This window comes from Pan troglodytes, chromosome 13, assembly GCF_028858775.2.
Source record: "Pan troglodytes isolate AG18354 chromosome 13, NHGRI_mPanTro3-v2.0_pri, whole genome shotgun sequence".
Classification (NCBI taxonomy): Eukaryota; Metazoa; Chordata; class Mammalia; order Primates; family Hominidae; genus Pan; species Pan troglodytes.
In genome coordinates this window covers 57,860,087-57,875,518 of record NC_072411.2, presented here as the reverse complement: position 1 = coordinate 57,875,518, position 15,432 = coordinate 57,860,087, and the positions used below count along the sequence as shown (strand labels likewise).

General features: G+C 36.0%; 1 long non-coding RNA gene across 1 annotated transcript in view; it reads left to right on the top strand.

Annotated features, from left to right (window-relative positions):
- LOC107973709 (uncharacterized) overlaps positions 1 to 15,432 on the top strand; it is a 210,284-nt gene that overhangs the window by 124,970 nt on the left and 69,882 nt on the right. The window contains exon 8 of the long non-coding RNA XR_010149759.1: positions 14,864 to 15,245. This is a non-coding gene — a long non-coding RNA (uncharacterized LOC107973709). The remainder of the gene's footprint in view (positions 1 to 14,863; positions 15,246 to 15,432) is intronic.

Here is a 15,432-nt window from a genome sequence, read left to right as displayed (position 1 = left end):
TGATTTCTATAGGCTCAAACACAGGTAAAAAGCAAAGTTTCATAGACCTTTCAGAATTGTCAGGAGTGATCAAATATTTTATTAGAAATAGAATGATCTAGATATGGTCGTGAAACAATTTTACTTTAAAAAATGATAAGGTAATGGATCTGAATCTCCAACTAGGGATCACACTAGACAAAATATAGGCTATTTTGTTTTACTTATTGACATGTGAGTAGAAAGCCAGAAGCTTTAGACTTTTGTTATTCTTAAGGGAAGTGACAGCAAATATTGATGACCAAAATGGAAGTGTTTACCCAGACTGTATAAACGAAAACTCTCAAAATGAGTTACTAAAACATTTTTCCTTTCCCATAGTTCAGAAATGCAGACTTTAATTTTAAAGGGAGAGGATCTTCCTGCTTCTAGATTCAAGGTCTTCACATACTTCCATCATGGATGTAGGAACAGGCCCTTGGGAAAATCTGTAGTCTGAGAATAGGTTATCTGGGAATAAATCACCCAGGCTTGCTAGTGGTTTGTGTTATTGAAGATTGAAAAATCATCATACCTGTATAATCCCTGGTACATTTTCTTGTGCAGTAGAGTTATACTATGCCCATCTGGAGAATAGTCGGAGGTTGAGTCTACCAATTTTTAGCTATCTTATTTTGGATAAGTTACTCAATTATTCCAGACTTTAGGTTTTCTCCATGAAATGGGGATAACAATGTTCATTTTAGAAGGACTGATGTGAAGACTAGAGGAGTGCATGCAAAGCATCAACCTAGTGCCCAGTTCATGACACATGAAATCCATGTAAACCACTGTATAAGTCATTAGGTGAGATATAAGGAGAAGATCATTATCATGTTAAGCAAGAAATAATATGACTCATTTGCTAATTATTTAATCAAACTTGAGGGAAACCAGATTCAGTTGTATTGGAGATTCTGCACGTTTAGCTCTAAAAATTCTTATCTACGTCCATTTCTAGTCATTCACTTAATAAACTTTTATTAAGTGCCCAGTATGTTTCAGTAACTATTCTAAACCCTAAGTATACAAAAATGAATAGAATAGGGCTTAACTCTCATTTTGCTCCCATTCCAGTGGGAGAGACAGATTCAAACAAAATGCATTAAGTGTAACTATGGAGGTGCAGGCAAGGGCTGGGAGAGCTTAAGGAGCAAGTATTGAAATCCTCTTAGAAAAGTCAGGAGAATTTCTAAGAAGAGGTAAGGAATTGAGCTAAATTTTACACCGTGAGTAACAGTTTGCCAGGCAGATAAGGTGGAGAAGGACGTACCTGAAAAAGAGTCCAGCATATGAAAGCAGGAAGTTGAAAAAGAAAAAAGCAAGGGAGAGAGACGGCGTGTGGCTGAGTACACTTTTTATCACATGACGAGAGTAGAGGAAGGTAAACCTTAAAATGAAGGTAAGGGCCCTGATACCATTCCATGGAAATTCAAGTGACCCTGAAGGATGTTAAGCAGGAATCAGGTGTCAGATCTGCAATTTCCAAAGATACACTGGCATCAGCCTTAAGGATATATCTAATGGACAGCCAGAAAACCCAGGGAGACAAGTTAGAAGTCACAAGAGTGCTTTCACTCATAAAATCTGTACCTGATAGTTTAGTGTTGGGGATTGACTGTTAATTCAAACCCAATTAATTCTGACATATTTCCACTGTGTGTAACTACCTATCAATGAAAATTGTCACTATTGCCTGAAAATATTTTTTGAATTATCACCTTCTCCCGAAGTCTTTTATTCAACATTGCAAAAATAAATTTATAAGGTGATTTGAGGAAACAAATATAGCTGTGATTTTGTGTTTGTATAGGTTTTTGCCCACAAAAAACTTTTCTTCTATTTGTGAAATTATGCTATGCAAATGTGTATAGCATATATGCATTTTAAAATAAAAAATACCTATATACCCCATACCAGCTTAAGAAGTAAAAGTTTACCAATACCTTTTACAGGTGCTTGTGTATCCTCCTTATCATATTCTTCTCCACCTTACTGTACTGAGTTTTGTATGCCTCTTCCCTTATTTTTTATAAGGGCTTAGACAGTCTTCTAATTTCTTTGTTTAAGTTCTCCCCCCATCCACCCACATGCCGACCTAAGACAGGATTAAGATATCTAGTGTCTACCCTATGTCTGATTGACATACATGAGAATATTCCCCAGTTGGTATTATAGCACAAAGTTGGTGAGGTGAAAGCACATTTTATGTTAGCACAGACTCAAAAATACTTGGAGCACTGGAATGCACATATGTTATCCTTGAACTACTGCCAAATCATAAGAGAATGTAAAGAAATATGAAAACTACTATATAGACTAAGATATTGTCATTAAGATCAGACATTCCTTGGTGTCATTGTCATTCATGTTTTCTTTGAAGCAATTTTGACTTTATTAGTTATTGCTAAAAGATTTGAAATATACCTTTCTAGGTAAGTAGTAACTGTTTTCCAGATCTTCTCTGTTTAGGACATTTTACATAAAATAGTTCCTGTAAAGCTCTTTAAATAATGACCAACATAGAATAAGCCCTCAACAAATGTTAGCTAACAATATTGTTGTTATTATTGTCATTATTGTTATTATTGCCAACTCTATTCTTCCAGTGATATAGATCCTATTTTCTATTGAGAGAAATACAGTAGTGGGAGATGGTACTGTATAATTTGGTGTAATCTTACTGCATTGATGGTAAAACACTTCTTTCATTATTTTATTTTGGTGGGAATTCGATGACCCTAGAATTAAATTTTTTGTGGGCAACCTTTCTCTCTTTCCATTTCCATCAATGTAACCATCCCTTAGTAGGCTGTCTTTTTATATTATTTAAAACATGAAAGGAGCATGTCATAGACATTACTGCTGTTCATCAATATCCCTTTTCTTTTTGAGTCTGCTGAGCTAGCTTGCATAACTTTAGGTAAGGCCAGGTGACCAACTGGCCAATGAAATGTATCCATCCCAGGTGGAGGCAATGAAAAGCCCCTGGAGCAACATTCTCTAGTCAACATTTCTTCAATTCTAATCATGAAAATTATTTGTTGAGAGGGCGAAGCAGCAAAATTCAAACAGGTTAGATTGTTATGTTGCCACACAGAGGACAACTGCCCAAAAGGACAACTGTCCTGACCTATAGCACACTTTGCATGATCCAAAAATAAATTAGAGATGCTAAGCCACCGAGATTTTTTGGTTGTTTGTTACCTAGTCTGTCTTGACTAATATAAAGTACTACTTTATTTTTCATGCATAACTAATCTGGCATTCTTGACTTAAAAGAGAAGTAGCACATTCCTCATTTTAATGGACTATCACTGTGCTTGTACCAAAAAGATGAAAACTTGAGCAATAATATTTATTGCTGTTAAAGTTCACTTTCTATTATTCAGTATTCTAATACTTGTTTCCAGATATTTAAGAACATATAATAAACTGAGCTCATTATTTTATCAACTTAACACAATAATACCAATAATCACAAAACAATTTCTTGCAGAGATTAGCTGGCTATGAATATACACAGATAAACATTAATCTCGGGTCCCTTTGACATCGCAAATGAAGTTATCTAGATTATGATGATCATGTCATTAATTATAAAAGTAGGACCTCATTTTATATCTAACATCAAACTTAACCAGGTTAGTTTGTAGATGATGGATTGTTGTGGGTGGAAAAGTGTATCCAGGACTGAGCAAGCCATAGCAAATGCTGATTGGACAGAATTTGTGTCAGGCAGCTTAGGCTAAGTTATGCTGCAGTAACAAACAGCCTCAAAGCAAGTGGCTTATAACAAAGTATTTCCTCATTTTAACTATATATCCATTCTGGGTTGGCTATGTCTCTGTTCTAAGTCACATCTGTTCTGGAATCCAGGCTGAAGGTAGCAGCTGCTATCTGAAACATTGCTGGTTTTGTGTCAGGGAGAAAAGAAAATATTAGAATCACATGATAACCTATCTTTGAAGTATCACACATATCTTTCCTCACATTCTACTGGGCAAAGCAAGTTATATGACCAAATTTGATCGCAATGGGTAGGGATAGATTATTTTTCAACAAGGAAGGGCAACAAATATTTTGAACAGTAGTTATCCAATGTAGACCGAGGTTAAGCTTGTGAGGTTGGGGTAAGGATCAGAAAGGTAAGCCTTTTAGGATTTCCAGGAGCACAAAGTCAACATAAGCAATGATTATAGCAAATTGGACAATTGTGAAACAATGACGAATATAATCAGTGGATTTGATTCTAATCTCTATTCCATACTGAAATAAAAAAGTATGAAGCCCATATGAGGAGGTCTGAGAAAAACAAGGCACCAGTTAAACATTGATAAGATTAAGACCAGAAGTTCTGAGACAGATTTCCAGCTCTAAATCAGAACTTAAAAACAAGTCAAACAAACTTTTTAAAATAAAAAGATTTCAAACATAGTAAAAAATAAGGTAACAATGAATCTTCCATATACCTATCATCCATATTCAACAATTATTAAAGTGTGCACAGTTCCATCTAAATTACTCCATTTTCTGCCCCTGGTTTATTTTGAAGTACATCTCAGACATCATCTCATTCATATCATTCAATTAGTATTTATCACTAAAATATACGGTCTTATAATTTAAACATATAATATTATTATAATTTGTAGAAGTTAAAAAAATTGCTTAGAATTGTCACATGTTGAGTCAGAGTTCAAATTTCCCAGTTATCTAACCTTTTTCTTTTGTTTATTTAAATCAAGGACCTAGTAGGTCTATTATTATAAATAGTTTTCATGTCTCTTAAGACTCTTTCAAGCCATAAGTTCCCCCCCTCTTTATTTTTTATTTTCCGTTTTCATTTTGTGATTGTTGTTATTGTTGAATAAACAATGAAATTCAGAATATTTAATTTGATCTGTACCAGTGGATGTTGATTCTAGCAGAAGGTGTGCAGATAGAGGCAAATGTAAGCACCTAAATTGACCAAGGAGTTCAGAGAAAAGATATCTGGAAAATTATGACTTGTTATGACCTGCACTTACGGTGTATTGAAGAAAATGTGCCTTAGGATTTTGCAGGCATTACTGTCATTGTAAACAGGAAAGGTATAATGATCAAAGTATTTCATTGCTCTTAGTCACAAAATGCTGGTTAGATTACCTTAGATCAATTACAGAACAATATTGCCAATGAGATTTTCATAGATTGTATTTTCAAAACAGTCCGCAATAATATGTTCTGTTCTACAACTTGATGAAGAGAATATACTGCAAGTGGATCTCAGTCATGGTACATCTTCCACCTGGCATTTTCTCTCTCAGGACTCATGCCTTGGAAGCTCTGAGCTAGAAGCCATCAGGCTGGAAAGACCACACACAGATAAAGAGGAATGCTACTAAGTTGTCCAGCTCTCAGCGATTTAAATCTTTCTAGACCAGAGACCAGCTTGTAAATTTGTGAGCCTTCAAAGGATTCCGGCCCCCAGCTTTGAATAACCCCAGCTGACACTAACTAGAGTATGTAGTCCCAACCAAGGTCTGCCCAAATTGTTATTTGTAGGCAAAATGAATATTGTGCTGTTTTAAGTACCAAAGTTTTAAGTTGGCTTGCTACCTTAAATTGATACCAGCTTGCTGGTAAATTGGTGGCTTGCTACCAGCAATTGGTGTGGAAAAATGGTAACTGAATATCTGGTTGTGCTTTGGCTCTGCTGCTTTTAAGTTCCATCAAAGAATTCCCTTTCATTTATTTCACCAGGTATTTATAGTTTTCCTACAATGTGGCAGATATTATATACAGAAATAAATAAGACATGGTTCCTACCATCACATAGCTTACAGTTTAACAAAATTGATTATCAGGGCATAATTTTCAAGGCTTCATTAAATACAGTGAGTGTTAATAAAAATACTCATCACTTATTATACATGCATCATATTGCCAGACATTATACTAGATGTTTTACATAATTATTTCACTAAGTCTCAAATTAATCTCATGAAATAAGCACTAAGAGCTTCACTTTATACTTGAACACACTAAAATTCAATGAAGTTAAATATATGGTCCAAGGTAATCTAGTAAGTAAATATCAGAACTAGAGTTTCTACACACTGCTGCCTGAGTCTTTTAAATGACTATTTTTTGTTGTTATTGTTTTTCTATAATAGAAACTTTCAAATATTACACACAATCAGTTTCACTTGAATGAAGGAAGGTTTATTTATTTACAGGTTAATTCCACCCTAATGTTAAATGATATTTAAAGTAGACTCCAGAATGGCTTGATAAACATGAAAGTCATATGAGTATGCATATACATAGTGTAAAAGGATTTTGATTGGGATGTTTCCTATTCCTTTGAAGTATGCTATTGGCCCATGGATGAAAAGAAAAATTGTAAGCATGGCAGCACTAACTCATACCTACCTACAGTGAATTAGAGGAGGCATCCCTTGTACAGCTGTAGCTCTGCTCCATGACCTGAGGTTTCATCAGCACTAAACAGAATAGATTTTAGTCCCCATTTGCTCTCTTAGTAAGGTATCTTTTTGCACAAAGATCCACAGAATCAAGCTTCCAACAATTTTGTTGGAAAACTTGCTCATTTTCTGGCTATATATTCTTACTGCTATTGGCACTGAGCCACCATCTTACCTTCCTTTGGAGTCTTTGTGAGATGATTGGAGAGAATGGAGAGAAATTTTTCGAAAAGTGCATCATTTATATGGTAAAGTAGTTCTCTCTACACAAACCAAGTGATAAAGAAGAGTGAATCTTTAGGAGAATCATTCATGGAGATTGCAGGTGCCGAAAAGAAGAAAAAAAAAATCTGAAAATCTGCTTACCTGGTTGAATGCTTGCTAAGTTATAAAATTTATAGTTCTTTCTTTTATGTCAATTGAAGCACAAATTATAACAGTATTCTTGGAAGAGGGAGAGTTGAGATATGTTCCCTGATGACCAAAGGAGAATATGAACTTAGACCTGGTCTCTGCTTCTTATCTGGATATTTCTGAAGGCAAATATAATGTATTATGCCTATGAAGAAGATGGGAGCAAATCAAAGTCAACTTACTTATCCTCAGCTCTTAGAGTGTAAGAGGAAAAACCTGTCAGTTTTTACGGCTCTCTGAAGGATGTGAGGAGGTGAGAGGTGAGAAGAGAGGAAAGTTATGTTGGGCAGCCCATGTGAAGTGAAGCTTTTCCAGAGAGGAAGTGTAGATGTGGAGAACCACCAGGGTTGAAGGAATCCAGGATTTCCCCTCTGTGAAGTCCTCCCATGTGGCAGAGTCTTGGGGTAAAGCTAAATACCATTTTCAAGAAAACCTTCTAAGAATTAAAGATCTGGAAGAAAACCAGGGATACCTCCAAATGGACATGCAGCTCCTTTCTACTTCACTGTCCTCCTTGCCTCCAACCTCAGAGGTGCTAGACCCCAAAGAAGAAGCAAGCCTAACAGGAAAACCCAGATACTAGTCTCATTACTTCAAATTCTTTATGCCCTTCAAGTAGCCGGAAAAAGGAAAAGGCACAGATCCTTCTCTTGAATCAAATAGAAACTAAAGTTTTAAATTAGCCTAAAATCAGGTTTAGTGAATGAAAGTGACAAAAAGTTGTAGAATTCACAAGATGTAATAAAGGTCAGTCCTGCCTCTCCCCAGCATCATCAATTTCTTCCTTTATGGATCTCTTCCATTAGCACACAAATATGCGATACCCTGGATGGCAAAAGGCTCCATTGCCTATATTGCTGTTCAACTTCTATCCCATTTCTCCATTCAACTTTGCAGAAAATTTTTGTTAAAATGATTGACTAAAATCACTTCTTTTCCATATATTCTCTTTCAACACAACCCAGCTGGACTTTGGTCTCCATCACTCTGCTCAGATTTTCCTTAGCAAGGTCATAAATAAATCCGTGTTCCAAATCAAGTTGTCACTTCACTGTCATTTTCTGAACCTCTCCCAAACATTCAACATAACAAACTTTTCCTTCTTTCTTGAAATGCTTTTTTAAATTTGGCTTCAGGGATACTATGATATCATGATATTTTCTACTTTGTTTGCTTCCTGTCCTCCACCTCTGACATTAGAGGGCCCTTGGTGCATTGATCTGCTCTCTTTTGTCTTTTCTATCTAGATAAACTCCTTAGGCAAGATTTTTTAGTCTCAGGGTTCCAATAAAACTTAAATTTATCTCCAGTGCTAATTTGGCATTCCTACAGGCATGATTCTAAGGCTTTATAAGTCAAAATATATCTTAAGCAAAACTTTTATTCCCCCCCGCCCACCAAGAACAGATTCCTCCCCTATTCTTTCCTGTCTGTGTAAATGGACTCACATCTATCTGTTGATAATCAAAATTCTTGGAATTATCCTTTATTACTCTCATTAGTTTTCTGTAAGCATGTTCGGTAAATTCTACTTGCAAGATATATTCCAAATGCATTCAATTATCTCCAGCTTCCCTAGTTCCAGCCATCATCTTCTCTTTCTTGGACTACTGCAACAATTAACTAAGAATCCTGTTGTTTATTCCCTGATTCTTCAACTCTTCCCACTGTAGCCTGAGATATATTTTAAAATGCTACACTGTATACATATTTCCAGGCTTAAGACCTTCTAGGAACTTCTAAGGGAACTAAGCTTATTTCGGCCTTTTGACCTTTTCACTAACTCTTCCTTTGACTTGCAATGTTCTTCCCATAGATTTTATCACGGCTAGCTCCTTTGTGTCATTCAGATCTTTGCATAAATATCACATCCTCAGAGATACCTTCTTAAATCCTCAGTCTAAATTTGCATTCACTATAGCATTGCACTCATAATTTTCTACCAAATACTTACAACTACCTGAGAACCTTCTTGTTTATTTTTTGGTTTTCTTCTACCTGTAGTGTAAACTCTGTGATAATAATGACATTCTCTCCTTTTTCCCCTATGTCTGAGAATTTATACCTATTTCTGTCACATAGTAGGCATGCAATACATATTTTTTAATTAAGAAAATGACTAACCCTTATAGGAGACATATAAAAAATGCAGTTTAGAAATGTTTACCCTGTCTGCATAAACAATCAACATTTAGGAAACTGCATTCACAATCTAAAAACTGATGCCACAGAATAAAAAGCAGTAAGCATTAGGTATTAAGTTCTGCTTATTTAAGTAACCATGAAGTAGCAAAAACCTAGAGAAAATTTATCAAGACAAAGACCCCACCAATTAGAAGATTGGCAGAAAAAAATCAGTGTAGACAAAAGTTCCAGACTAGAGTAGTTTACCAAAGATCTTGAATCTGTTGTGTGAAGCATGTAGACACATTTTATTAGTAACATTTATGAGTCACAAATAGCAGTAAATAGAAAGGCAAGAAGCTAACCACAAGGTCAAATGCTGTCATTAAAGACAAGTTCATAGTAACCCCATTGTACTGGAGTGGCAATGGGAAGTGACAGGGTGACATCATAAAAAGTACATCATGTTTCACTCAAGAAGAAAGCAAGATATGGGGAAAATATTATATAAATAGCAAACAGACACATAAAGAGAAAGTAATTGCAATTGTTGGTGTACAGAATGAATAGATTATGCATTTTGGTAGGTAACTTTATAGAATTAAATACTCTCTACCCAAATGGGGACAGCTGGCAATTAAGCAAACATTTTTAGTAGTGCATTGTGAAAGAAGAGAAGAAAGAACATCCAACTGGTTAATTTGGTCAAATTGTTCAATGTATTTGTCAGGTGCTCAGTTTCAGTCAGACTCTTGAAATTTGTAGTTCACCCACATAAAACACTCAGCTGGATATTTAAGAATTAAGAACTCAGTTTGTTATTACATTTTTTTCCTGGCCTATGTATTTCGTTTTATCCAAATTTGTTAGATTGCTGCATAAAGAAAGTAGGGTTTTGCTTTAAGTAACATGAACTTCATTCATTCCCCGCTAAGTTGAGGCTGTAATTGAAACGGAAGTTTCCCGTGTCCCCTTCGAAAGGCTTGCCATGGAACTGTGGCTCACTTCTTCAGTGTCCTACGGCTCAGACCTCTAGGGCAGCATACAGACAGGCAGGCTGTGTGGCTCCAACCCCCCGGCAGTGTCTAGGGGTGAATGTTTACAGCTCCTGAAGCCCCAGTGGGCGTGTGTTACAGGGTTCTCTCTCATTTTGCCGTCTATAGGCAGCTTGTGTTAACCAGCTCAATTAGACCTCCTTCCTTATCACAAGGACAGAAGGAATTCTGTATCTGGGGGTTTCTTGCCTTGGTGTACTGAAGAATCGGATCACACGTGGGCTTGGAGAATGAGTGCAAGGGTTTTTTTTGTTTTGTTTTTTGTTTTTTTGAGTAGAAGTAGCTCTCAGCAGAGTGGGGAGCCAGAAAGAAGACGGGTTTCCCCTGGAGTCTGGCCACCTAGCCTGGCGGACTGCTCTGGCCAAACTCTGCAGCATTCTGCTGGTGAATGGTCTGCCATCAGGCCGACCAGGGGCTGTCCGCATGCTTCCGCCAGGTGTGCTCTCCATGATCAGCCGCTTGTGTCTTCTGCCAATGTGTTCCTCACAACGTCCAGCCATTTGTGTGTCTGCCTGCTAGTGTCTCGGGTTTTTATAGGCCCAGGATGGGGGCGTGGCAGGCCAGGGTGGTCTTGGGAAATGCAACATTTGGGCAGGAAATGCCTGTCCTCACCTAAGGTCTGTGGGGGTGGAGCCCTAGCCAGAGACCACCCTTCTCTACCCAGCACTTCCCTTCCCCTCTTCGTGCCATTTAAAGGGACCATGCTCTTCCCTTCCCAATAGTCCCCTATCATAATGACTGAGCCTTAACATCCTTATTCCATAATGTGCCATTCTCGAAACAAAAAGGCCAATAGAAAGGGCCAGGAAAAGACACAGTAAAATACCGAAACTTATCAAGACTCTTCAAATAAAAGATTGAGTCCTCAATTTTTAATATGAAAAAAGAGAGCAGTTCTCACAACAATCAAATGGTTCTTGACTGTCAGGGCTTGATTAGCATTGCACAGGATGAAGGAGACAGAAGGGTTGTGTGCACGCAGGGAACAGAGCTCAGAGAGTCTGAAGAGAGGAAAGGATTATACTTAATAATGGATATATTTTTGAACTCCTTAGGAATGTTTTCTTGCCTTGTGACTGCAGAGCACTGTGGGATTTTGCCATTCTGTCTTTCCCTAGGGTCTTATCATGAGATGGTTACCTAATTAGCACACAGCGCATCCTTGCCTGTGTTCTATTTGCACTGCAGATGCTTTCATTTCATACATCATTCACAACCTGCAGCAATTATAAAGTGGTAAATGACCTTATGCGATAATTACACTAATAGATCTGTATTGTTTCATTTGGAAGACTGTTTGGAGAAAAGAGGTGTCTGATAAGCACAGAATGGTTGCAGTTATATTCTTTCTTTAAATCTGCAACAGAAAGCAAGCAAAAAGATAACTTTCGGTCATAAAAGTTGCATCATATACCCAATCTGAAAAATTCCTAGGTAGAGATTTCTCTTTAGAAGGAATATAAACTTTTTGCAAGTATCTCAATGTTGTACCATTCCTTTGACCAACTATTTGGATTTATCAATTAGCATTGGCATTTTAATAAATCAATAGTATCCTTATCTGCTAGAATCAGGAAAAGAGAGATTATTATTTCTCCTAAAACTACTCAAAAACCAGTCTTATACTAACTGTAAAATTCAGTGGATAAGATATGGTTCTAATCTTTAAAGTGGCTGAAAGCTAAACAAGTTGCAATTTTCAAAGGAAGTGCACACATAAAATATGAATGCTAATATAGAAGAAAATGAAACAAAAATAAATGGTCAGTGTTGGTTTCTTCCTTCCTCACTCCCCCACTCATGCAATGAGGCACCTTACGAAGTTGTATTGAGACGGTTTTTAGAAAGAATTTGTATCATATGAACATACTAATAAAATAACCCAAAATTTGTATAGCTAAGTAAATACATATGTTTTCTTTGTTAACTTGATCTCATTTTATTGCCTTTTAAATTGAGCCCACAAAAATCTTTACCCACACTTTCTGGATTTGTTGCAAATGTGTGTGAACACTCTTTGAAGCTTACTCTATAATATATTAATTAAAATATACTTTTAGCAACTAATTAAATGTAATAATTTTAAAACAACTTTCTATACATGTCTAATCTTATAAAACATGAATTATCTACACTGATGCAATTTACAAAATACTGGCTTAGTTTCAATTTTACTTGGTACTGACCAGAAGCTTAAAGGTGAGAGATGCATCATAGTATTTTTCTGTAACTTAAATCATTGTTGGTGGATGAAAACAATAATTAAAATGATAAATGTGATAGAGTGAAGAAAACACTTTATACTTAGGAAAGATGTGTTCTAATCATTGTATAGCTAATGCTTCAGTGGATTTGAAATGATTAAACAAGAAAAACTTTTAGCTGTACTGGTAGTGATATTCTGTTGAAAATTCCATCATAATCATGATTTGCTTATTAGGTATTCTGTGTTACTGGTTTAGATCTCGGTCTAGAAATTACTTGTCTGGCAAAGGCAAGAATGTAAAAGGGATCTTAGCTTTAACAATGGCTTTCTTAGTAGGGGGAAATAAAACAGGGAAAGTGAGAAAGGAAGGAAGATGGAAGGGAGGTAGGAAAGGAAGGAAGAAAGGAAGGAAAGAAGGAAGGAAGGCAGGAGGGAAGGAAGGGAGGGAGGGAGGAAGCAAAAAAGAATAAAAGAAAGCTAAAACATGGTTTCTTTAAATGTACAAATTAATTGTAAATGCTCTTACATTTTAAAATTGTAAAAGTGTGAAAATATAAATATATGATTTAGCATGAAGGGATTAAAATACAATTTACCTTGCTGTGGTGTGCACGTGCACACACACTCACACACACACCCTGCAAGTACAGTATGGACTAGTGATTACACTAATGGCATGGTAATGGCATTGAGCAGTCATTCAATTTGTTTGGACATCATTTTCTTCACCTAAAGATGAGATAGAATGAGGCAATAGACCACAATTTTCTAACGTGAGTTTCATCTTCAGATAAATGGACTCATTCTATATTCAAAAAGAAGTAGATGTCCCTTCTTTTTGGAGCAAAATCTGGAACTCATATAGGTGGACAGTAACACATCTCAAGGGTCGCCAACCAAATACATTATTTCAATAAAAAATAAGCATAAGTGATTCCACATAGCTTTTTATTGTTTTCTTCACTGCCCTGGCTTTGCTCAAGGGACTGCTATACTTTGAATATGGTCACCGTTAAGGTCAGGTTTGTTTTCAGGCTGCCTGGCATTTTTTTTTCTCTTCCTTACCAGTAGCTCTTCTCACAGACATTTTCTTCGAGTCTTTCTCATTTAGTCACCGAGTGCTTTGGTGACCCGCACTCCTACAGGGTAGATTTAAACTTTGCTTCTTTTGTAATCTCGGAAGGTTTTTTTTAGATTCTGTTATGGCAACATCATGGGACTTACTTCCCTCCCCACCCCCGAACTAGTTGCCATCTGACAGAATCAAGAATTGCATTATTTCATTCTCTTCTCATCATCGCTATTGTTATTTTATTTTTTTAAAAAACCACACATTGTTCTTCTCTGCTCAAAGCTTGGCATTCTGAACTCTGAGTAATATTTCAAACGAGATGAAATGATGTAGTGCACCACACTGTGCCAAAATGAAATGCTTGCCCCTTCTAATCAGTGCAGTTAAATAAGACAGACTTTGTTGCATATCTTATTATAAAGCATTCCTAAGTACACATTTTACATGTAGCTGAGTGAGTAAACAATTGGAGTACTGTAAGTTGCTTCACAGCATAAAGCTGAATAACGTATTGAAACAACTTCAAGTACCATCACTCAGAGAACTAATGTGTTTTCTTCCTTAGAGAAGTCTTCATATGTCACATTCTGGGAAACTGAGAATCTAATTTAGACATTTTTTTTTTCTATTTGATATTCCTTACCCCTTTCTTTTGTTTGACAACCATAGTAGAGTTAATCAGCTACAGTAACTCGATCTTCTATTAGCCTTGCTAATCATGCAAATACCCTTTTTGAAAGTCACACTTGCATTTTTAATGGCAGTACTCCCCACCCAGATGGTGGTGAGAGGGTAGGGGAGAGGGGTGGGAAAGAACGACAACTTGAAATAAAATAATAATAAAGACAATTTTGGTCATCTAGCTCATTGAGTAGCCAATTGGCTGATTTCCTGTGCAAGAGAAAGGGAACACAGGAATGTGAGTAATTCAATTCATCCATGAGCTTTAAAGTCAGATGAAGTGCTTCAAAGTTCTGACTGCCATCTGCTAGATTTATAACCTGAAGCAAGCTACTTATCGTCTCTAAGCCTCAGACTCTTCTCTAAAATGGGATAATAGTCGCTACTTTTAGATTGAGAAATTTAAATGTTACTTTTTTTCAGCCTTTGCAAAAAACATACAAATATTTCATAATGGTTATTTTTTATTGATGCTGCTGCTGTTAGTGTTATTGTATAGAGCTTTAAACACAGATGATGAAAAATAGCAAGGACAGTTACACTGCTTCAACCAAGTCCAATGTTTAAGCAAATATTTCACTAAAAGGATTGGCTAGAAAGAAATTCATTACTTCATCTAATTCCTTTTTTTACCTATCATCCTCTTTCTTAATATATACAATATATTTTAAAGAACAAATGGTTTAGCAATACTTTTCTAGAAAAGATAAACTTATAAAATGAAGCTTGTGCATTTTCAGAAAGAAGAGCAGTTCTTAAAATTAAAAGTATATAAAAACATTGATTTTGACCAAAATTTTACTTTTTTTGGCTTTCACTTCAGTTTCCTCACTGGAGAAAATAAGCCTGGTTATTTTTTGGCCTATGTTGAAACATCATAAGTAGAATGAAACAGCATAATTTTTTCCCCCTGGGGTTCAAGAGTTTATTTCTTTTGATACAACAATAAATCAACTGACAAAATGGAATTTCTTTGCAATACATATGCAACAAGTTAGTTTGCATGGACAAGTTGAGCTTCAGTTTATATATAGACACTCTGGAACATTTTATTATAAAGCAATAGTGCTGGAAAGCCACTTAAAGGGGTAACTGCACCAGTAACTATGAGAAGGAGATCTATGATTAACCTAGTAGAACTTAAAAAGTGATTTCTGCAGCTTTGAAATCATCTACACATGAACTCAAGCAGCAATACGTATTGGGTGAGTATAACATAATGCTGATGTAATTAATCCTTCTGATGCTATTTCCTTAGAAAGAACGGGTGGTAGAAATTTTAAATGAATTGGTGTAATTTTGTTTTATTTTCAATGTAAATTGAATTTTTGAATCTAAGAATCCATGCTCAGCATCACAGGCACTATACTTTTATGTCATCACAGGTTTGGA